At 38.1% G+C, this 24,884-nt stretch overlaps 1 protein-coding gene across 12 annotated transcripts in view; it reads right to left on the bottom strand.

Moving 5' to 3' along the window:
• TSPAN4 (tetraspanin 4) overlaps positions 1-24,884 on the bottom strand; it is a 797,106-nt gene that overhangs the window by 99,798 nt on the left and 672,424 nt on the right. The gene's annotated exons all lie outside the window — the stretch shown is intronic.

Here is a 24,884-nt window from a genome sequence, read left to right as displayed (position 1 = left end):
GCCAACACTGCCACCAATACAACACTCATGAGTAGAAGGAGGGGAGATCATTAGGCCCCTTACTTGATCTTCGCCAGTGTGAACAACAAGGAGCTGGTTGGAGGTATATATTACAATTCCAAAAGCTGGCATCTGCTAAATAACAAGTAGGCTTTGGTTCTAAGCCCAGACACAACATTCAAATGATTAACAATCATGGGAAAAAAACTACCAGTAATTATAGAAAATTCTAGGGAAAGTGACCAACTGAAGACAGCTCCAGGAATAAGCAGAACCAATGTTTGTGGACTTCTTTTTATATATTAACAATTGTATTAGTTTATAGTGTAGCATACAAAGAAAGTACAAAGTAAATAATAGGATTTTTTAAAGGAGTCAGTAGATTAGTTCCTTGTTTCTCTCTGGATAAAAAAGAGAGACGTGAGATTACCTAAACTGTTGGCAACTGGAATAGTCACCCCTTTTCCTCACAAATAGACAGTAATACTGTACAGTGATTACTAATGAGAGAGAGGAAATTTACCATAGTTCCTTCAGCTGTAAATGGAGCCTTTCAAAAGAACACTAAATTTGGACACTTCTCTTGCTAACTACATTTAGAAATTGTTTATTAACTGCTTGAAAGAAGTTAGATACCTTCAGAAGGAACAAGGTATCAAATACCTGTTGAATGAGTACCTTCACACCTTAATATATGACAATGAAATTTATTTTTATTACTTTTAGGAAATTAAAATGAAGAGCAAAAGGACAAGCTTTTGGCTACACTTTTAAAAAAATATTTTTTTTCTTTGTTGGATTTACAAGACAGACAGCTTAAAGAAAAGAAGAAATTTGTTACAAGGATCAATAACTACTGGGATGGCTCACCGATGAAGGCTGTTCTATGACAAAATTGATTTATTTTACCATAGTTAAAATGGAACATATTGTCGTTCTGCATGATTCTTTTTGGATTTACTAATATTTTGACTGGAAATATGTGGCTTTGGTTAAATGTTTTGTTTTATGCCTATTTTCTGTATCCTAATTGTTTAATATCTAAATAGATAGTATCTAACTATGTGATTTTCTTTAAAGGAATAGTTTTTATGTAGGGTTAAATTGTAGTCTTTTTAATATTAAGATGCTGGGATTGCTTAGATAGATTGCTTAGATAGTTTAGTTAAGACGTGAAATGTTTATTCAAATGGAATAAGTTGTCATTTGTGGTGATTCTCTTAGGGATGGTTCGCATTTAGAATGAGTGTACTGCAATTTGCCCTTCCCATTGAAGGTCTCTTTTTGTTATGCTAAACTTTAGCTATAATTTATTTATACTAGGTTTTGGGGGTCTTTTAATGCTTTTTAAATGGAGTTTTCCCAATAGCTGAAAGTTGAGATGTGGAAAGTTATAAACTTAACTTATTAACAAACATAAACTTGTTAATTTTAATATGATAGAGCTCTGTTTGGGGTTTTTGCTGACAATTGTATAAGGAGAAGATAGTGCTTATTTCTTTTTTTTCTCAACTTTTATTTGTTTTTTTAATATAATATATAAAAAATCCATTTCAATCAATCAGTCTGTTGTCTGGATACAATTGTTTTTAGATGCTTATTTTATAGATTATATAATAAAGAGATTTATATTTGTTAATTAAGAGGGGTGAAACAATTATGAAATTGTTAATATATTTATGCTAATCAATTAAAAACACGGATATAAGGAAATAGCCAGGGGTGGGATTCTACCAGTTCGCACTTATTCGCTAGAACTGGTTGTTAACATTCTAAGCAGTTCGGAGAACCAGTTGTTATAAGAAATTACTGGCCTAATCCTGTAAGGAAGGCAGGAAGGAAACATTTTGGTGTTGCTTACAGAAACTGCCTCTCCGTTAACCCTTATTACATTCTTGGCAGGACTAGACTTCCTGTCTCTGGAACTTCTCTGGAGTTTTTTTTTTCCTCCTTTGCTGGTACTTTGCTTGTGTGCAGTGACCATTCAAAGTTACAGTGGCACTGAAATAAGTGACTTATGACCATTTTTCACACTTACAACTGTTGCAGCATCCCCGAAGTCATGAGAGGCCAGGCGAGGAGATGTGTGCCTCAATATGAGTGATATTGAGCTGGCCACGCCCAGTCAATAACATGACCACCAAGCCATGCCCACCAACTAAGCCATGCCCACAGAACCAGTTGTTAAAAAAATTGAATCCCACCCCTGGAAATAGCCATTGTTGAAAAGCAAATATCTGAGTCAAGGGAATAAAAACATTTAGGTATAAGTGAAGGGCCTTGAATTCAATGGCCTTGAAACTAAGAGCCAAAGTACGTTTATCCCTTTCACAACTTGGCATGTTTCACTACAATTCCCTGATCAATGTATAACAACCTACTCATTATGTGACCCCTCAGCTCTGTCTTTGCCGTCTGCAATGAACAGGGCAGTTAAACACTGGGGAGGTCATAATATAATGGATTGCATTTGACTTCATAGGTCACAGGCTTGATATAGACTGAAGCATTATAAAATATATATCAAACACTAAAGAAAAAAAGGATGGCCATATGATATAAAAGAGTCAGCTCCCTTATTCTGCAACTTTAGGAATAGTCTTTCAGAGTGCAGATGTTTCTAGATGTTTCCTTAAATAATGGGTTGCTTCTGTTTCCACAGAACAGAACAGAACAGAACAATTTAAAGGGAGCACTCTAATGGATAGTTCTCTTGACAGCCTGGAAATGTGGCATCCTGTATTCAAATCAAAACTTTTATTAGGTCATGTTAAAGTTTTGATTTGAATACAGGATGCCACTTTTTCATGCTATCAAGAAAATTATGACCCATGGGTCAGAAAGTACAGTCCTAATAACAATAGCGATAGCACTTATGTCCACTTCATAGTCCTTTACAGCCTTTTCTAAGCGCTTTACAGAGTCAGCCTGTTGCCCCCAACAATCTGGGCCCTCATTTTATCAACCTCAGAAGGGTGGAAGGCTAAATCAACCTTGGGCCAGTCAGGATCAAACTGCTGGCAGTGGGCAGAGTTAGCCTGCAATACTGTATTCTAACCACTGTGCCACCACAACTCTTTAAAACAGGGGGTCCCCAACCACCGGTCCGCGGAACAAGTCCTACTGTCGCTGGGCTCAGTTGGCGCGCCGCTTTATCTTTGATGAAAAGCTTCCGGTGAGCTTTTCCAGGTAGGGGGGGGGGGGGGAAAGCTACTGAAGCACGCTTTCATCAAAAAAAAGATGGCAGCGCTAGCGCTCGGTGAGCTTTTCCGGTAGAAAGCCCACCGAAGCACGCCATCAAAAAGATGGCGGGCGCTAGCTGCTCGTGAGCTTTTCTGCAGAAAGCCATGAGCTACCCGGAAAGCTCATCGAGCGTTGGTCGCTTATCTTTTTTTTGATGAAACATGCTTCGTGAGGTCACCGGAAGCACGCCATCACAAAGATGGCGGGGGGGCAGCTGATGCCGGTACCGGGTCACGGGCGCCCAGCTGATGCCGGTGGTCGCCGCAGCGTAAAAAGGTTGGGGATCACTGCTTTAAAATACATCAAACTGTAATTATTAATTGAACTTTTAAAAAATTGCAATAAATTCATAAAATTTATTATTAAGGTAACTAGTACAAATAGCTATGGCAATCATCAAATTTTGTGCTAAATGTCCACTGTAGGTACCACAGATACAAACAAATAAGAATAATCTTATAGTGGAGATGGAGGGCATAACAATTTAATAAAGAAAATAAATAATAAATAATAGCACAAAATCAGGCAAGCTGGAAAGGTATGTCAGGCAGGGGTGGGCTGCTACGGGTTCACCTGGGTTAGGGTAGACCCATAGCTAATGTTATGGCTGGTTTGGTGAACTGCCAAATCCCGCCCCTAGCTGTTCCCACCTGCCCTGCCCCTCCCATACCACCCCACCCCCCAGGAGTCTCTACGCAGCCCATTTTGGATGCGAGATAAGTGCAGGGCCCATGCAGAGGCTTGGGGAGGGGGAAAATGGGCCTACCGGAAGTTCTGGAAGTCCAGAAACAGGCCTATTTCTGGCCTCTGGAGCCCAGAGGAGGCAGTTTTCGCTGTCCCAGAGGCTTGAGGAAAGCCTTCGGAGCACGGGGAGGGCAAAAAATGGGTCTCCCGGAAGTTCTGGTAGGCCACACCCATCCAGCAACTGGGCAGAAAACCCACTGCTGAAATATTTGAAGCCCTGATGTCAGGGTCCTGTCACACAACACTTTTTTAATGTATTTTATGTTCTCTAAGAGAGTATCTCTTAAGCTGGTATAAATATATCTCTTTCTTGATTGCCCATCTCAATAACATTTTTTCACTTGTAAATAGCAATTAACTATATATTTAATAATATCAAAACCTTTGACTATATGCATTAATAGTTAGGAACTTCAGATACAGCTTATGGATAAAGCCCAGATTGTACCCAGATTGAAAGTCAAGAGATGTTTTACTGCTTGTTCAAAACTTTTTTTTACTGCTTGTGCCTTTTTTTTTGCAAATGAGCTTCAAATAAATAAATAGATCAATGACAGCAACCTTAGAAGTTGGATTTTCCCATTATGTCTGCTTTCCATGAAAGTTTAATTCAAACATAAATCTTCTCAACATATTTCAAATGTGTCTTAGAGCATTTAGTGCAGGAAAAAAAAAATAGAACTGTCACTAAAACTGGAGCCAAGGCTGCCAAGATATTATAGAGGAAGGATAATACCTTTGTAATTATGCACATTAATGGTTTTTGAAATATAGAATTCTGAATTTTTTGCTGCCACGTAGAAATTGTTCAGAGTTTTGTAGCCTAAGCCAAGGTGTGGTCCTAGGTAACATCTAACAAGCTGCAGATTATGGGCTCATCAATGATGAGTCATGCAGAGGGGAATTCACTGCCCTTAGGGACATTCCCCATTTGGGCCACATCATCTTTAGAAAGCCCAAAGCTTTATGTCTTTTAGCAGAGATCTTGTTCATACATTCATACCTGGTCCCCCACATGCACAATTCATGTGTTTACAGGGAGCAGTAATACCACTCAGCCTCTGGGGTGTCAGGTGCCTCATAGACACCATTCAGAAGGGTTAGGGTTAGGGTTAGGGTTGCATATGCAAGTAGATAGCATAATCATCTTACAAGACAACAAGCAGCCTGCTGGTCTGAAAGCAGCAGAGAAAATGTGCACACTTCAAGTCTTTGTGAGGAATTAATAGAATAACAGAGTTGGAAGAGAACTTTGAGGTCTTTCCTGCTCAGGCAGGAAACCCGATGCCATTTCTGACAAATGGTTGTCCAATTATTTTCTTAAAAAGTTTCAGCGTTGGAGCACATACAACTTTTGGAAGCAAGTCATTCCACTGATTAATTGTTCTGTCAGGAAAGTTCTCCTTATTTCTAGGCTGATTCTCTCCTTGATTAGTTTCCATCCATTGCTTCTTGTCCTGCCTTCAGGTTCTTTGGAGAATACATTGAACTTCTCTTCTTTGTGGCAGCCCCTTAGATATTAGAATTGTCTTAGACCAGGGGTCGCTAAACTTTTGGACCTCAGGGATCACCAAACTCATAATTTTAAATCCCGAGGACCACTAATATGAATTTTGACTGATGGTGGGTTGCTGACGTTGGTGGGAGAGAGAGAGAGAGAGAAAGGAGAGAAGGAGGGAGAGAGAGAGATCTCATCTAACCTCTCTCCCTCTCTCCCTCCTTCCCTCTCTCTCTCTCTCCCTCACACACACACACACACACACACAAACACACAGAGGCATGGGTGGGATTCAAATTTCTTAACAACTGGTTCTGTGGGTATGGCCTAATTTGTTGGTGTGGCTTGGTGGTCATGTGACTGGCTGGGCATGGCTTGTATGTAAATATTATAAATATTTATGTAAATATTGATTTTTTTTAATAAAAAAAGAGCAACTTTTCACCAAAATCAGGCAAAGCAGGCAGGCAGATTGAGTTGCTCACAGAATCATTCAGAGATCTATCTATCTGCCATCGGGTACCTGAGTCTGTCACCTAAAATTTGCTTGACAGGAGTCTGCACTGAATAATAGAACAGTCCTAAGAAAGGTTCGGCTCTGCTTAAAAGCAAAGCCGAAGATCTAAAGACTAGCTAGAAAGCAAGAAATGCAACGATTTCCTGCTTTCTAGCTAATCTAAATCTCCCAACACAGCAGAACAGCTGATGGTCAGGGGAAAAAAAGGAAAAATAGCAACTTAGCAGGCAAGTTTGCCAGGTAAGGAGTGAATGGGTGGAGAGGGTTCCTGCAGGCCATGTGGGCGGTGCAGCCTTGTGTTCCTGCACAGCTTGGATTAATTGCTTTGGGGGGGGGTGTTCTGGAGGTGACATTTCTCTGCGGACCACCAAAATTTTCTCGCAGATCGGTTGGCAACCGCTGTCTTAGACAACATGTTGAAAAGTTACCCAGTACAAGTTGATACCCAATGATTGTTTAAGTCAGTGCCCAAGATAGCTGCTACTTTCCGCATAAAGGCAAAATTGGTTTCATCTCAGAGATTGTTCCAAGACTATCTGGGCCACAGGTAGCTTTCTAATTCCATCCAGTTTCTTGATTTATTGTACAGACTGAAAATACAAGTCCTATTGAGTAGACTTTCTGTTGAGGAGGGAACATATAAATAAAACAAACATGGAATAAAGAACAGACACTAAAGTTTTCCTTCTGGTGCTATCAACTACTCCTTATTTCCCTCCATCACTTGATACTAAACATGTGTAATCAATGGATAATCATATTGCTTTTTTCCTGAAAAAATGCCTCACCATTCCTTGCCAAACAATTTACCAATTTATTGATGAGACAAGGACCCCTGTGAGTTCTCAGAGCTTGCTACCATAGAAGAGAAGAATCGAAACAAAACTATTAGCATGGGCTGGATCTGATAGCTTTAGTACCTCAGGGAAGCCCCCTCCCCTCTCCATTGTCAAAATGAGAAGAGACACTAATCACTGAAACAAAAGAGTAACAGAAAAGAAGCCAACACACACAAAAAGGACTTCAAAAATGGCATGTTGCATTAGCAAATAAGAGCCAGGCTTGTATTGATTTTGCAGGAAATGTGTGAAGCCGGGCTTGTTTATCAAAGATGACACCTCCAGCTAGTTTCCTGATGACGGCAGCATTTATCCACCTTAAATTAAAATGCAGCAGGTCCTGAATGCTGGTCCTGAGTAATTATTTTTGACACCTCCTCTAACCCACACAATTACGACAGATACATTACCACCTCTTTTCCTTATCTTTATTCTTGAGCCAAGACGTAGAGAGATAATGTGATGTGGTTATTTATGTGAACATAGCCATTCTTATCAATTGTAAGCCACCTTGGGAGACTGGAAAATGAAGGAACAGCCTCATTTTGACAGAGTGGTCTTGAGGTGTTGGGCAAGGGCAAGCTTCACATTTTGTTTCCCCCTTTGAATATTCAAAATTTTCAGTCTCTATTCTGTTGGATATAAGCATGGACATCTGTTTTTTATAGTAATTTTATCAAACATTACAGTTAAAAAAGATAAAAACTAATGCAAACCAACTAAAAAATAAAAGAATAAATTAAGACGATGTAGAAAATAAAAAACAAGAAAAAATAATCATATAATAAATACATCATCTCTTAAAATACAAAAAGTGATCTCTTCTTCTAATAGGCTATCACTTGTTTATAATCAAATCCTCAAAGTTATGATACTGAGTCCTGATCAGCAGAAGTCCATCAAGCATTACCAGACATAACAACAATCCTTGACTTATGAATGTAATGGAGCCTGACAAATTCATTCGTAACTCGAGGATTTGTAGGAGTGAATCACATAATTTGAATGTGATCACTCCCTGCTTTCACCCACACATTTGTTAACTGAATGTGCGGGTTGTTAAGTGCAAGATATATCTCAGAGTGGGAAAGGCCATGGGGGACCTAGTGATGGAACAGGCCACCCAAGGCCTCCCTGACCCACTGAGATACCTCATACTTTCCTCCTTCTATCCTGCTGCGCTGGATTCACTTACCGCACAAAGATCTGTGTCCTCTCGGCTGTGGTTTCTCTGCCTTGGAGGGAGAGGAGAGCAGGATGATTTCCTTTCCAGCATCTGGTCAGCTTGCAAATGCTTTTCACGCTGAGGGGGCCGTGACCTTGCACAATTTCAGGCACCCAGGTGTGGGATGCTACCAGTTCGGCCCAGTTCTATAGAATCAGTAGCTCTGAAGAGCAGCAGACACCAAACCTTTTTGGTGTCTGCTTTTTTGTTTGGCCCAGCTGTCTGCCCAGGCTCTTGGCTGTCCTTTATTTCCTGCTTTTTCAACCTCAGCTGCTTTGCGCGGCAGAGCTGAAGTTGAAAAAGCAGGAAAGAAGAAGATTTTCAAATGCTGCGTACCCGCGCACAGAGCTTGTCAGCTGTCTGGGTGGCACAGCTGAGGTTTTTAGGAAATGGTCTACACGTGCACTCTCACCAGGGGTGAGATTCTACCTGAAGGAAAACTGGCAAATTGCGTCACTAAATGGCCCTGCCCCACCTCACCCACTCACTCCTTACCTGGCATGTGCGCCATCAAACTTGCCTGCTAAGTTGCTATTTTTCCTTTTTTTCCCCCCTGACCATTAGCTGTTCTGCTGTGCTGGGAGATTTGAATTAGTTAGAAAGCAGGAAATCATCAGTTTTCTTGCTTTCTAGCTAATCTAAAAGAAGAGTTAAGCCTGAAGCTTCTATTATTCAGTGCAGACTCAGGTAGCAGATGGCAGAAACACAGATCTTTACGTGAATCTGTGATTCTGTGAGCAACTTGATCTGCCTGCCTGCTTTGCCTGATTTTGGGTAAAAGTTGCTCTTTTTTAATAAAAAATTCAATATTTACATACATAGTGTGTTGTGAGTTAATTTTATGAGTTTGCTTGCAAGCAAATTTTATGTGATAGACTCAGGTAGCCGTTGGCAGATAGATAGATCTCTGAATGATTCTGTGAGCAACTCAATCTGCCTGTCTGCTTTGCCTGGTTTTGGGTAAAAGTTGCTCTTTTTTTATTAAAAAAACCAATATTTACATACATGGTGTGTTGTGAGTTAATTTTGTGAGTTTGCCTGCCAGTAAATTTTATGTGACAGACTCAGGTAACTGATTGCAGAAAGATAGACCTCTGAATGAATCTGTGATTCTGTGAGCAACTCAATCTGCCTGCTTGCTTTGCCCAATTTTAGGTAAAAATTGCTCTTTTTAATAAAAAATTCAATATTTACATAAGTATTGATAATATTTACATACAAGCCATGCCCAGCCAGTTATATGACCACCAAGCCATGCCCAGTCAGCAAGCCATGCCCAGCCAGTCACATGATCACCAAGCCAAGCTCACAAATTCAGCCACACCCACAGAACCGGTTGTTAAGAAATTTGAATCCCACCCCTGCAGGCACCCATCTGATTTTGGGAGAGAATGGGTGCCTGAAGTCATGCAAGATCATGGCCTCCAAAACATTTCACTCTCAGCACAAAAAGCATTTGCAAGCTGACAGGATGCTGGGAGGGAAATCATCCTGCTCTCCTGTCCCTCAAAGGCAAAGAAACTGTGGCAGAGAGGAGACAAATCTTTGCAAGGTGAGTCCAGCATGGCAAGACGGGAGGGGGGGAAGCAGTTGTGGGTAGCAGGGGGGATAGGGTGAATTTTGCAATGCCTCTGCGGTCGTTCATAAGAGCAAATGACTGCTGTGGTGCTGAAACATTTGTAATTTCAGAACTTTGTTGTAAACACTTGGAGGAGGTTATTGTGCAACTTCAAATGGTCACGAAGTGAACGGTTGTAATTCAAGGATTACATGTATCTTTTTAAAACTTTGATGAAATAAACTAGCTTTATATTTCTCCCCTTTGATTTTTAACAATCTTGATCTTTATTCCCTTCCTATAAATTGATATCTTTTCATTTTTTTTCTTGTCCCTTCTCACAAAATTCTTCAAAAATATAGCAAGTCTCATTTATAAATTGTTAAATAAAAATTCCTAAATTATTTAAGCAATGAGCAGATTCTCCCCTTCTAACTCTACCATTCTGTAAGTGGGTTGATAGATATATAACATTACAATCCAAACCAAATCAGAAGAAAGTCCTAGTGTTTCAAACGGGTAACCAGGGTTTATATTCTTAATAAGATGGTCATTAAAAATACCTGTTAAAAAGGAATGGCAGTGATGTGAAATGTATTTTTTTAAAAAACAACTAAATGCACCTCCAATTAAGACATCAATAATAATAATGAGTAATGTTAAATATGTAATTATGAAACTTGTATGGGCTGTAGTTGTTATTTATGCTCTCTTTTTAAAAGCAGTATACTCTTGTTGTTCCAGAAAATTTCATACATGTCTATGCAGGTTTCTGAAAGTTGAAGTAAATTTGGAGTTCTTTCAAGTCCACTTTGGGTTTTTTCTCATTTATCCATATCATATCTTTCATTAAAAAAAAATCTGTGAGAGCATTGCTCTTGGTAAAGATTTAAAAAAAATGGAGGAGCTGCTCATCTTCATGCTCTTTAAAGAAATCTGGACATTTTGGTAAAATCTTGGGTATTGCTCCACATTTGTTTGGCAACAATGGTTCAGAAAAACTAACAACATGTTCTGCAATACCATCTTCCTAATACAGCACATACAAATCAATTTGTTTTAGGTGGTGTCCTTGATTTTACAAAATTATAGATCCAAAACCTTAGTAATCCAGCACAATTAACACATCATTTCATGATTTTCTTCTAGCCCAAATTCATTTTATTGTTTATGAATAGTTCAATCTGAAGACAGTCAATTTACCGTTATATTAGGATGCAGAAGAAGAGCCTGTCAGTTTGTAACATGAATGATGAAATGACAGGTAGATTGGAAGAGAATACATAAAATGATGAGGTAAAAAATAGTTGTAACACAGCTGGCACAGAGGCCCGATGATCATGGTGATCCAATCTCAGTAATGAAAGGTGTCATATGTCTGGTACCAGCACAACACTCTAGGATCTTGTTTTGTTCCAAAACATAGCTAATTGCATAATGATATAGGATTGAAGTGAATGGCCATAGGCAAAAATGGAGGAATCTATGCTAAATAAGATAGATTAAAGTATTTGAGCAAGACAGAAAGATAGAAAGCAAAGAGGCAATGGAAGTAGAATAGATTGCAAGATTGTACTAAATGGTAATGTTTTTTCAAAAGCAGAGCATTTAAAAGGGCCAGGCTGACCCCCAGAAATATTCAGAGATATCATCTGCCATGCAGGTAATGCTTGGTCTGAAAAATTATGAAGTTATCTTTACAGTCTTTAAAACACCTTATATCAGGTGTTTGAGTAAGGTATTCACTGCAAATTTGCAAACCCAAAGAAGTTCCTAACTCTTATTTCAAGTTTCTGTAAGTGTCAGTGATGAGTTCATACACTGAGATGCTGCTGAATTACTGCCAACAGTTCAATATAGTGTATAAATAATTCCACAGTATGACTGCAGGCAGGGGAAGTAACATTTTGATATATCCTTAATCACTAAAACATTTCTATAATGTTCTGGAGGATTTCCCACCTCCTAATGCCTTCAAGTAACTTGTCTAGGTGCACTAGGATTTTAACAATTGGTCAGTGGCTACAGCAATGCCATACAGATGGACTTTTTTTTTTTTACTTTGAAAATCAAAATGGAATAGAGAGAAGACCTTCATCTACTATTGACTAACACATCTTGGAGTGGATATTTTATCAGAATCAAGCTGTATTGCAGTGTGCATTGTTGCAGTATGAAAAGAATGAGCTGGACAATTTGGAGCAAATAAGCTTTGAGCCCACCTCCCCCCCCTTTTTTTTGTTTTTGTTTTTTGATAGACACTAAATTTCAATAAAAAAAGAATATTTGTACTTCAGGGTTGAAATGAGGAATCCTTGGTGCTCTCTGAGTTTGGTTGCTTTCTTGCAGACATTTCATTACCCAAACTAGGTAACGCATACGTGCAAGGAAACAATCAAACAATCACACTAAATTCCATAATTAACATTAATATTGCACATTGTATGTACTGAAAGTTTATAAAGAAAAAGTCAAGTCTCTTGACCACCACTATAAAAATCCAAAAATGCACCTTGAATTCCCTCTCAGAATGATAGTATCTCCTAATACACAGAAATACTCTGCTGTCACCTTATTAGAAACATATATGGTTAAAAAACAAAATAGGCCTTTGAAGTCATTTAAATATTTGGGACAGAATATGGTTATATTGCATACAAGACTGTACTACATGATGTTGGAATGTTGTCCCACTGAGCTTTTACCTCTATTTTACCACATGCCACATCTTTAGAAATGTTAACAATTGTTTAACACTTCTTGATCAACATATACACCATAGATCCAGTCTTCTACAGGATTAGCAATCCTTTGCAACATGACAGACTTTACAAAGTTCAGCAGTAGCTATCTTAGCGACTTGAGGCACCACATAAAATTTGGAGGGGAAAAAAATGACAAAGGTGATATTCCTACATTTTGAGAGTGCACTCTATACTTAAACAAAATGTATTTGTTTAGAGCACTTTGTCCCTTGCTGCAAATGTTCATTCACATCACAGTTGTCTTTTCTGTTCTTTGTTATGTGTTCTTGTTGTTTTACATTCAGGATTAAATGAAATATTTTGTTTTGGTATTTGGGATAAGCTAGGCAAACAGTGTTTTCTAGCAAAAAATTCCCCTTGGGTATGTCTGGGCAAACTGTGTTATTACACTACTTCCTTTATAGTACAATTTCTTTGATAAAACAATTTTCTCTGTTTCTTTTCTATTACCACCATCACTTTCTCTCACATGAAAATACAACTTTGCTTGCTACTTGAAAAGCAAGCAGCAGACATGGCCAGAAGGGCCTTTGTTGTGCATCTTGTTATTCACCAATTAGGCCCATTCCTAGATCAGGAGGCTCTACTCGTCACCACTCATGCCCATATCACTTCCTGGATAGACTACTGTTCTGTAGTGCACTCCACATGGGGCTACCCTTGAAGAGAATCCAGAAGCTTTGTCTGGTGCAAAATGCAGCAACTTGGCCAGTTATTCGTGCTTCAAGAACTGCACATATTATACCTTTGTTGTGCAAGTTACACTACTTAGCAATTTATTTCCAGTCCAATTCATGTTGCTGGTTTTGACATTTAAAGGTTTACATCGAAAGGGGTCAGGTTATCTGAGGAACCACCTATTTCCAGATACATTTACATATTACCCTTCAAGTCTGGCATGAGAGAGATGTTGCGAGCTTGGGGATCCCATGGTGAATAGTTAAATGGTCATTAACTGATGCATTCTCAGTATGCTGACCATCATTTTGTTTTTTACTTTCTTTTTATTTGTAATTAAAGCACTGGTTTTATTGGTTTTTATGTATTTTACTTTTATATTTCTTAATTATGTTGCCTAGAGTCACTGTGTGAGATGGGCAGCTACACAAATATGATAAATAACTATATAATTTTTACCAGTGAAGAATGTAGAATACAGAATTCTCATCCACCTTCTTTAGGTATTCCATAAACTCTTGCATCATCAGAGCTTTCTTGACTTCTCTCTCCCCTTCCCCTCTGACAAGAAAGTGAGGTAGGAGTAGGCGATCAATGATTACTGCTATGTGTCTGTGTGTATGTGCATTTTATGTGCTTCCAGGCCTTGACAGTAAATTTGTAAAGGTAAGACTTTTTCACTACTCTTTCTCTCAAACTCTTTTTCCTAGAAAACTAGGCATATGCAAAATGAATCATCTGACTAGGTTTAGCTGTGTGTTATTAACTGTGTGTTGCCCAATACATGTCTGTCTAGCGCAATACATGCCTGTTTGGGGTTAAATAAATTTAACACCCAGAGCTTAACTGGGTCAATTGACTGTTTTCTGATTTTCTACCTCCCCTCTCCAACCAGCTGTGAGAAACAGCTATAGGTAATGGAGAAAATCTATCTTCTATTGAGCTGTATTTTGCATTGACATATAAATCCTAGTTTAAAAACACTACGCTTGCTGAATAATTTTATTCAATTATTAGATACCAGATGAAACATTAATCCAATGGCATCAATAAGATTGATAACAACAACAGCTATCCCTGTTTGGCTATTCAGGGACTCGTTGTTGTTGTTTCTTTAATTTTTCAGCTTCACCACATGCCCTGACAACAGTTCTAATGGATATTAAAACATTCTAAGGCCCTGGCTTGCTTAGGAAAAAAAGTGACCTTGGAAAATACAAAGACAAATATTTGGTTCACAGAGAGAATGAAAAGCAAACAAGAGCTGCTTCTTTAAGCTCTAGGTTATTTTCTAGACACACTATCAGTGATTTTTTCTTGGATTTTGACATCACCATTTTAAATTACAATTGTGTACAGAACTTGGGAACAATTCTTTTTTTACTTTTGCTCCATTCAAAAACTCATATAGCAATAGCATTTAGACTTATATACCGCTTCATCTTGCTTTACAGTCCTCTCTAAGCTGTTTACAGAGTAGCATCCTGACCCCAACAATCTGGGTCCTCATTTCACCAATCCCAGAAAGATGGAAAGCTGAATCAATTTTGAGCCAGTGAGAATCGAACTGCTGTCAGTTGGCAGAATTAGCTTGCAAATCAACTTAAAATTATAAATAAAGAAAAAAAATCCAGGGAGCAGGTTTTTCTCCTGGTGGCTATTCTATAGACTAGGAATCAACCAAAGATATATCAGAATCACTGGTAGGTGGTTGGATCCAGGAAGGCTTTTGACTCCAAACAACAATTGCTGAAAAATGTATCTTACTGCCACTTAGATTGCTGAAAAAGAACATCCACTGACCAATGAGCAAAATTTTTGAATGAGAAATGTGCTTAGAGGCACTCTGATTTGAGCACATTTAATCTGATATTTCACATATTGCCCATCAGATTCCATTTACATTTAAGAAAGAAGTTCTAGTGGGAGATTTTTCAATCTTTTTTTTTTAAATTGGCACCAATAAGAATAATTAAGAGATGGGTAACAAATGAATCAAACAATTCTCAGATTTATTCTCTCAGATGAATTCAATTCTTATTACTATATAAGCAATAATAAAAATATTGCAATCTTAATTCACATCATTAACATTTCCTATGGTTACCGAAGATGAAACTTTTTTGTCTTATTTGTTTAATTGATCAAATTTGTATGACGCTCATTTCATAGTGCCATTTTCCCATGTCTGATACAATAAATGTCTAAATTAGAGTGTTCTTTATGTAGCCATAAGGAACTTAATCAAACTTGTCTGATTTCATAGTATTCATGAATATGTAGCTATTTGACAATCTTTCTGCATTGTGAAGCTTGGCAATTGAAGTGGATTGAAAGCTACATTTAAATGGATTGGCTTAATCATTCTTTTTTTGGTGTCTACTTCACAAATAAGGTCCAAAGAAATGGGAGATTATTATGGTGAATTTTACAAAAAAGATGCAGCTGCTGCAAATATTGTCAAGTCAAATTAAGGATCAATAAGAAAACACAGGCAAAGTCTAGGCATAAGAAATTCAAGGAAAGCAGATTCAAATATCAGACCTTAGTTATACCTTGTATTAGTGATTTCCTAATCGCATGTTCCATATGATAAGCTTATTTTCAGGCATAGTGTCTTTCTGACTCTTCATGTGTCCATGCATCCATGCAAACACCCAAACTCTCTATATTAAGTTCGCTGATAAAAAAAAATTGGAAAGAGAAGTTGGTTTAACTTCTCATAGGACACAAGTTCTCATAAAGGAAGGAAGAGAGGAAGATATGGGGCTGGCAAAGGAGAAAGTTTTAAAATATCCAGAAGGCTAATCAAAAGAACAGGAGCAGCAGCAGCAAAAATGGGTGAAATTGACTTAGAAAGTTCTGGGGCTGTGGAAAATAGTTCCTTTAATCTGGAAAAAGAGCAGCCAATCATCCTAGAATGGATTTTTGTGCATCTGAAGGCTTATAGTCTATGAGTGTTTAGAAGTCCACAAAGCATTCAATGATGAGACTTGAGAGAACTCATTAAAGATGGAAATCTTTACCTAACATACCAATGCAGAGGGCATGGTTAAGTGATAAAATCATCAAAGGTTTTACTGAATAGGGCTTATCACTTGCCAACTCATCTGATTGAGGGAGAAAAGAAAACTCTTTCCTTAAATCTGAATAAAACTAGCAACACATATATCTTAAGCTCATATCACAACTTGCTGAGCTGTCTATGCAAAGCATTGTATTGGAGTTCAGAAACCCATACACTTGGGATGCTTCCTGTATTTTTCCACAGTAGACTACTGCACTAGTGAGGGGAATGGAGCATGATCCACTCAAAAATGTCATTAGTGGATCAGGAATCACTTGCAAAGCTTAGTTGAAACTGCTTATCTCTGTCTTTTAAATTAAATAAAATAACAGAAAACCAGAAATGCTATGGGACATGCTATGCCTTTTCCAAACAAATTCTTTGAATGGTGTGTGTGTGCGCCCAATGACATTTCCCTTCATATACTCTTAGCATCTAGTGATAAAAGGACTCCTGCATTCTAGTGACACTATGACTTATAATACTGGGAGTGTATACTCCCCAAACAGTTATGTATAGGTCATAGATGAGGAGTTAGACTAAATGTGAAATACCGGTGAAGAAACTACTTACTCCAGTATTCTGTCAAGAAAACCAAATGAAGCAGGATTCAGACTGAGTTCCCCCAAGACTAGGCACGCACGCCCCAACTACCTCAATTCCAACTACTGCCGGCCTTAAATGCAAACTACTCAATGCAAGAAGCCTCGTGAATAAAATACCTGAATTTCTCTTCCTCCTAAATATGGCTAACTTCGACATTATATTTGTCTGTGAAACATGGCTCAATGCATCTCTCCCGACTCCATTACCACAGTAAGAGACTATCATGTTTACAGATCAGATCGTGAAAATCGTTGAGGAGGTGGAGTTGCTATATTCTATAAAAATCCTTACATCTAAAAAATATCCAAGTTACCCAGGAGTTTGCCCTTCCTGAAACCATCATCTGTGAACTATCCTCAAATATCACAATTCGCTTCTTACTATGTTACAGAGCACCTGATTATGACATCGAACATGTAAACAAGCTAAATACATTACTAAAATGGGCTGCATCCTGCCCATACCCTTTTATCCTTCTTGGTGATTTCAATCTACCTCATATTAACTGGACCCTAAATGATTGTACAACTGAAATCATACACACAACCTTCTACAATGCTATTACAAATCTGGGACTGGAACAACTAGTAACCAACAACACTAGACTAAACAACTGCCTCGATCTCATCTTCTGCAACAGTTTGAACCTAATCTACGGAATACAATCTAAAGAACCCTTTTCCAGTAGTGACCACAATATGATCGACTTTTGTCTCAACATACATCCACACAAAAATCACCACAATGATGTAATCCCCTATTGTAACTTCAAAAAAGGCAACTATGATCTTATAGACAACGATCTCTCATCCCTTGATTGGCAATCTCTATTCACTGGATGCAATACCGTTGAAGACCATTATAACATATTTTTACTTGAAGTCAAAAGAGTCATCAAACTATATGTACCAACAACAACTCCCAAAACAAAACAAAAAAGCAGATTACCCATATCAATAAGGAAACTTCAATCCAAAAAGAGATCACTCTGGCGGAAAAACAAATCTGGTCACGTTGCCAATTTCAAAAACCGATACAAAAATCTATGCCACCAGATAAAGACCGAATGCACCAATTATCACATTAAACAAGAGGAAAACCTTCTAAGCACCAATTCCACCCGTGCTTTTTACAATTTTGTAAACAACAAACTAAAAGACTCAAGGTCCATCCCTCCCTTGATAGGACCTGATGGTAAAGACTGCAACGACGACACCATTAAAGCCAACATCTTTAACACATTCTTCGGCTCAGTATTTGTAAACAGCAATGGATCATGCCCAATATTTCCTAGCCGTACCACAGATAACAACAATGATCTAATACATATCGATTTCACAGAAGACAATGTTGAAAAAGCAATACGCAACCTAAAACCATCTCTATCTATTGGACCGGATGGAATATGTGCCTACTTCTTAAGAAAGCTATCCACTGCCATAGCCAAACCTCTAAGCATAATCTTTGAAAAATCTTTCAGAACCAGCTCCTTGCCTAACCTATGGTCACAAGCCACAGTCATCCCCATCTTCAAAAAGGGAGACCCAAGCCTAGTTGAAAACTACAGGCCAATCTCCTTATGTTGCGTCACCTGTAAAGTCATGGAATCAATTATTAACCAATCCATCATCCTTCACTTAGAGACAAATAACCTACTCTCCAATAAACAATTTGGTTTCAGGAAAAAACTATCCTGTAATCTGCAACTCTTACACTGCAAAAACATATGGACGACACAACTCGACCAGGGCAAAACAATAGACGCAATCTACATAGACTTCTGTAAAGCCTTTGATTCAGTGGTACACTACAAACTACTCCTAAAAATAAAATCCTATGGTATCTCTGGACAACTGAATAACTGGATAGAAGCATTCCTGTCAAACAGACAACAAATGGTCAAAATCGGGAGCGTCCTATCAAATCCAGTACCTGTCAATAGTGGTGTTCCCCAAGGCAGTGTTCTAGGACCAACTCTCTTCATACTCTACATAAACGACCTCTGTGATCATATTAAGAGCAATTGCGTTCTCTTCGCTGATGATGTAAAGCTGTTCAATACCACAGACAATACTGCTACCCTACAAAAAGATCTTGACTATGTATCCGAATGGTCAAACAAATGGCAACTTCAAATCTCAACAAATAAATGCTCTGTCTTACATATTGGCAAAAAAAATCAGAAAATAAAATACAAGCTGAATAGTCAAGATCTTGTTGATGACCCAAGCTCTGTAAAGGACCTTGGAATACTCACCTCTAATGATCTAAGTGCTAGAGCACACTGCAACTACATAGCCAAAAAGGCATTAAGAGTTGTTAACCTAATCCTACGTAGCTTTTTCTCTGGTAATATCACACTACTAACCAGAGCATACAAAACATTTGCTAGACCAATACTCGAATACAGTTCATCAGTCTGGAACCCACACTACGTATCTGATATTAGCACAATTGAGAAAGTCCAGAAATATTTCACAAGAAGAGTTCTCCACTCCTCTACTCGCTGTAGAATACCTTATGCCACCAGACTTGAAATTCTAGAACTAGAAAACCTTGAATTACGCCGTCTTCAGTCTGACTTAAGCATGGTATACAAAATCATACATTGCAATGTCCTACCTGTCAATGAATACTTCAGCTTCAACCATAACAACACAAGAGCACACAATAGATACAAACTCAAAGTAAACCGCACCAAACTTGATTGCAGGAAATACGACTTCAGCAATAGAGTGGTCAATGTCTGGAATACTCTACCCGACTCTGTAGTTTCTTCCCCAAACCCCAAAAACTTTAACCTTAGACTGTCTACTATTGACCTCACCCCTTTCCTAAGAGGTCTGTAGGGGCGTGCATAAGCGCACCAACGTGCCTACCGTCCCTGTCCTATTGTTTCTCTTATTCTTTTATTTTTCTTATATGTAACCATTTCATGTATTCACAACTATGTATACATTTATACTTATTATCTTGTAAACAATTGGCAAATCAAATAAATAAAATAAATAAATAAATAAATAAGAAAAGCTGACGGTCAGAAAACAACTATTAGAATGGTACATGGTTCAAAATTGGGAAAAACTGTGCCACGGCTATATGCTTTCCCCTTTATCTGAAGATCTTGAGTTAGAAGTGTAATATGTATATGTTCAGAAGAGAAGCCAGATTCTTCAGCCATAAATTTATGTATGTATGCAGGAAGGACATCAACATGATAGACTAGAATAAATAGAAAGCAGAATTAAAATTGTTGGGGAAAACACCAATAAACTTCTGCTATGCTAAGGGCTTTGATGGTGGAAAGGTGGAAAGCAAGGTAGCTGGTTGAAAGGAAAAAGAAAAAAGGGGGGAGGGAGAGCATATAGCCAGACAGCTGATCAAAACAACAACAAGGACAAAAGCAACAGCAACCTAAGATGAGGTTAATGCAATGCAAACAAATAGAAAACAAGTTGAAATGGGAACAGATTTTATTTTTCTCAGTGTTAAAATTCACTGAGAGGGTAACGGCAGCTAAGAAATAAGGAGACATCTGCTGTGTGAGTATCTGAAGAAAAATATTCAAGTTCAGAGACATCACATTGGCAACAAAGGCACAAGCGGGACGCATAATGCAAAGGAAAGCATCACGGATGATCCTGAAAAACTGAAAGCGCTCAGAAAAGTTGACAGAAGACAAGGTGGCTAGATGCTGTTGCTGATGACACAGGCATGAGCTTACAAAACCTGAACTAGTTACTAACCAACAATCCTGGGATTGTTGAGAAACATCCATTGGGTCCCAAAAAATCAGAATTCACTGAACAACAACAAATGTTGAGTGATGTGCTTCAGTCAGTTTGTCTGTTTATGAAGACTTTGAATAGAAAGTTGTTAATAATTCTGGAGGTGACACAGAGTGGAGTGGAGTGGAGTGGAATGGAATGGAATAGAATGGAATGGAATAGAATAGAATAGAATAGAATAGAATAGAATAGAATAGAATAGAATAGAATAGAATACTTTAGTGGATGGGATAATGTGATGAGATTTTACATTTTTATTTTAAGCAATATTTTATATAGTATTTATGATTTTACATGTTACTCTACATGACCAATGGAAATGAGTTATAGTTTAATAAAGTAAAGAAATAATCAGTAGAAAATGTTACTCAAAGTAAACAAGTTACATTCAAACTGTCATGATATGTTGTGCCAAACTAAAATAAGATAGTCTGTCGCCCTGCAAACTGCGCTCTTCCTTGTGCTTATTTTGCTTCCAAGTTGCACAGAAATTTATCTTCAAAGTTAGGGCCATTCTTTTAGAACCTAGTAATAGATAATAATACATCATGCAACAAGTTTTCTCTATGGAATGTCTTGTGCCATTACTTTAGAGCTAAATCTGTCCCTGCCTGTATTTCCCTTTCCCTTTTATCATTTTTACCCTGCTGTCATTTGTTTCTCTGTTGTCCTATTGCACTGAGATTTGTTACAGCCCTGAAGAAGAGAATCCTTCTCAGAAGCATAGGATTCACTAAATTATACAAAACTACAACCGCCACTCCTTGCAGCTCTGAAGATGATAAACAATGAAGGATGATTAAAAATTAAAAGCTCTCTGAAACTAATTGTTTAGCTTCCCATCCTACTTTCTTGCTCTCTGCTTCAAAAATTAATTTGAAACATAATGCTACAATATTCAGTCTTAATATAACTGAGACTTGAAAATCAGCACAAATTGAAATCGTGCAAAACAAGCCAATTGTCTATGAAACATAAAATATACCAAAATATTGTTAATACTATTTTTCTACTTAACTTTCTACCCTGAGGAATTACTGTAATATTTTTCTATTCTCTAAAAAATATTGGAGGCTACTTCCCTACTGTTTTTTTCTACCCACAGGAAAACTATGATAGGTTGTACAGAGACTAAGTATATTTTAGAAATTTGGATATAGTAGTGCAGCTAGTTTTTAGTATCGAAACACATTATTTAGCCTGCAGAGTGATGTTTCTTGAAGGAAATAACCAGCAGCACTGATTATGGAAGGAATAGTGTGGAAACAGTGCCCTGGATTCTTCTGGCTTTGAATCATGCCTCATTCCTGTTTTATTTCTTGCTTAGTCCATCACAGCCCCATTACTTGATGGTCCAACTTGGAAAGTCTTCTAGGAAATACTGACAAACTCTACAGACCAATTCCACATTTCTTCACAGGATGAAGCTTTTGATGGATTCTTCAAGGTGCTTACGTATATCCATGCTTTTCCAGTCCTTCCTTCCTTCCTTCCTTCCTTCCTTCCTTCCTTCCTTCCTTCCTTCCTTCCTTCCTTCCTTCCTTCCTTCCTTCCTTCCTTTTTCTCTTTGGAAATGTTCTCTAGCTATAGAAGTTGTTTAGTGATTCAACTGGAAGCTACAATCACATTAATCAAACAGCCACTTGTAGACCCAAAGATATTATGCTGCAGTTTGTTGCAATTTCCTGAGTTATTACATATACTGTATATGCAGTATATGCAGCAAACTGGTTTTGCATTTTGTTTCCAGTCTAATTTTGATTCACAATTCTGGGACCAAAGCTTGGCAACACACCCCTAAGAAAACAGAGTAGGGTGGCAGACTGGACTCAAAACCATTGTCTCAATTTCCAAATTTCTGGGTATAATCCACCTCCTACAATACTGAGTTTTTGGGTTTCATTCTCTTTACCCAAGCAAATACTATTACCAAGACAAATAAATCTTTATTAAATTTATCCAGAGTATTTGGTCACTATTTTTTTTTAAAAAAAACCCATAAACATGGGAGAAATAGCTTGTCATATGCACATGCTCTCCTCTGAATGTTCTGTCCTTTGCTGAAGATAAGAGTGACTTTGGATCACTCTCTCTCAGCCCAACCCACCTCACAGGATTGGTGTTGTCAGGAAAATAGGAGGAGGAAGGTATGTTGGATGTGTTCACTGCCTTGAGTGTGAAAGTAATAAAGGAGGGATACAAATAAACACACAAATAAAATGGCTCTTCTCCATCTACTCCTCCCCATAACCATTTGGGCCTCCTTTGCAATCCCTGTGCCCATCTGAGGGATTGGTAGAGAAATTGGGGTGAAGTAGTTATCATTTACATGGGGACCCAGATTGTTGGGGTCAATATCCTGACTCTGTAAATCACTAAGAGAGGGCTGTAAAGCACTGTGAAGCCCTGTATAAGTCTAAGTGCTATTGCTACACTGATGATAAACAGTGAAACCCACATCTGACAGAGGACAGGAAGGGTTGATTACAAGATCAAATATAAACTCAGAGATTGTATGAGGAGATTCATGATAGTCTATGGTAGGCAAAAATTAGAAGGAATACAGTAGCACCCTTTCAGACTAACACATTTTATTAAATGGGATATAATTCTGTGAACTACAGGTCATTTCAACAGATGTATGTAATTGGAGCTCATATTTTGAGATTTTTGGCAGCCTTGTTTTTAGGATAGAGATACAAGATACGTTATAAAAATATTACAGTTACACAAATAAAGATAGATTCAAATATCACAACTGACTACTTACTTAAATATTTCATTGTGAACTCAAATGATCAACGTGCATAGTTGGCAGAAGAGAATGAATAAAATACTAAGCAAAACATTGCTGCAGGCTCCTCAAGGGGGAAAAAATAGAATATATCCTATTGCTTTCATATTTGAATGAATTCTTGGCTCCTACCTCTAAACAATGTTCAATAAAGAAAGGCTGAAATACAGCAATGTGAACATGCTTTGTGTGGCTATCATCCCAAGTGAAATCTAGTGAATGGAATAGCTAATGGTAGAAAAGATCTTAAGATGTTTGAATTATCCTGCTGCTATCAGGATGTGAGACTTTATTGGGGAAGCTGGATGCTAGGGATCAGATGGGATTGCTGTTATCACAGCAGCCTCTCTACCAGTCCTGCTTAATTCTGTAAGTTTGGCAATAGAATCCCCCAAGCTATTGGGTCTGGGGGAAATTTAATCTGCCTTCCTTAGGCCAGAGATGACTTGAGTATCTGACCCAGACTGTTGAAAGACCTGTGGGTATGTGTGTTTGTGTCCATGTGTATTAGTCTTGGGGCAACAGTATTTTCTGGATCTGGTGAGATAGTAACCATCCGTCTTTTGTTAATTGTGTAGTTTTCTGTGGCATTTTCTGTCACATGGAGAAAAGATGGCTCTAGCCAGGCTTCAGAAGGAACTTGAGATTGTCCCTGAGGTTCTGATGAACTGAGGTTTTCTATAAATGTTTAAGGTTTCTGTTGGTTTCGTTACAGCAGCTAACATAGGTAAGCTCTCTAGAATAAGTACTCTAAAGCTACTGATTTAATCTGGTAAAACTGTTCATCTTGCATATACTTAAACTTTAATTAAAATGAATTTTCAATAAAGATATGCATGAGCAGAAGTGGTATTCAACCAGTTCGAACCGGTTCTGGCATATGGGTAGCGGAAATTTTGTGTAGTTCGGAGAACTAGCAAATACCACTTCTGGCTGTCCCCCCAGCCCTTTCCTGTCCTATATTCCCTTGTTTTTTAGCTCAGCTGATTTGTGTGGCAGAGCAGACTGCCACGCCTCAGCTGAGCTAAAAAACAGCTCACCTCACTAGCACTGACACAGAGGGCGATTTTTGAGCGCTGTGTGCATGCACTCTCATAGAACCAGTAGGAAAAATGTGGAGTCCCACCACTGTGTATGAGTGCATGTATACACATGTGCACACACACATACACACACACACACACAAACAAGAAAGGAGAATATAAAACTAAGGAAAATTCTGCATCTGCATAATTTTAAGCAAGGCCAAATTAAAAAAAAAGTACTTATCTATATCTGAGTTACAATTTCTCAAAGTACAATTGGGACTGACCATTATGAATACAGTATGATCAAGAGGAAGTTTGGATGCAAAAGCTCTGAAAGCAAGTTCAATTTTTGAAATGGCAATCTGAAATTAAAGGTTGCAGGCAATCTGTAGGAGCTCTTATGCTGTATAAGAGCTCCAGAGATTTTGTATCAGAAAACAAACTGATGAAACAGAACCACTTTAGTTTAAATAAGGGATGGCTAACTTTCTCTGTGTTGAAAACTCTGGCTTTTCAGATAATGTTACCTGCTCT

This window comes from Notechis scutatus, chromosome 1 (genome assembly GCF_049901735.1).
Source record: "Notechis scutatus isolate UNSWTSFEM ecotype Mainland chromosome 1, rNotScu1.2, whole genome shotgun sequence".
Taxonomy (NCBI): Eukaryota; Metazoa; Chordata; class Lepidosauria; order Squamata; family Elapidae; genus Notechis; species Notechis scutatus.
This window is presented reverse-complemented; position numbering and strand designations above follow the sequence as displayed.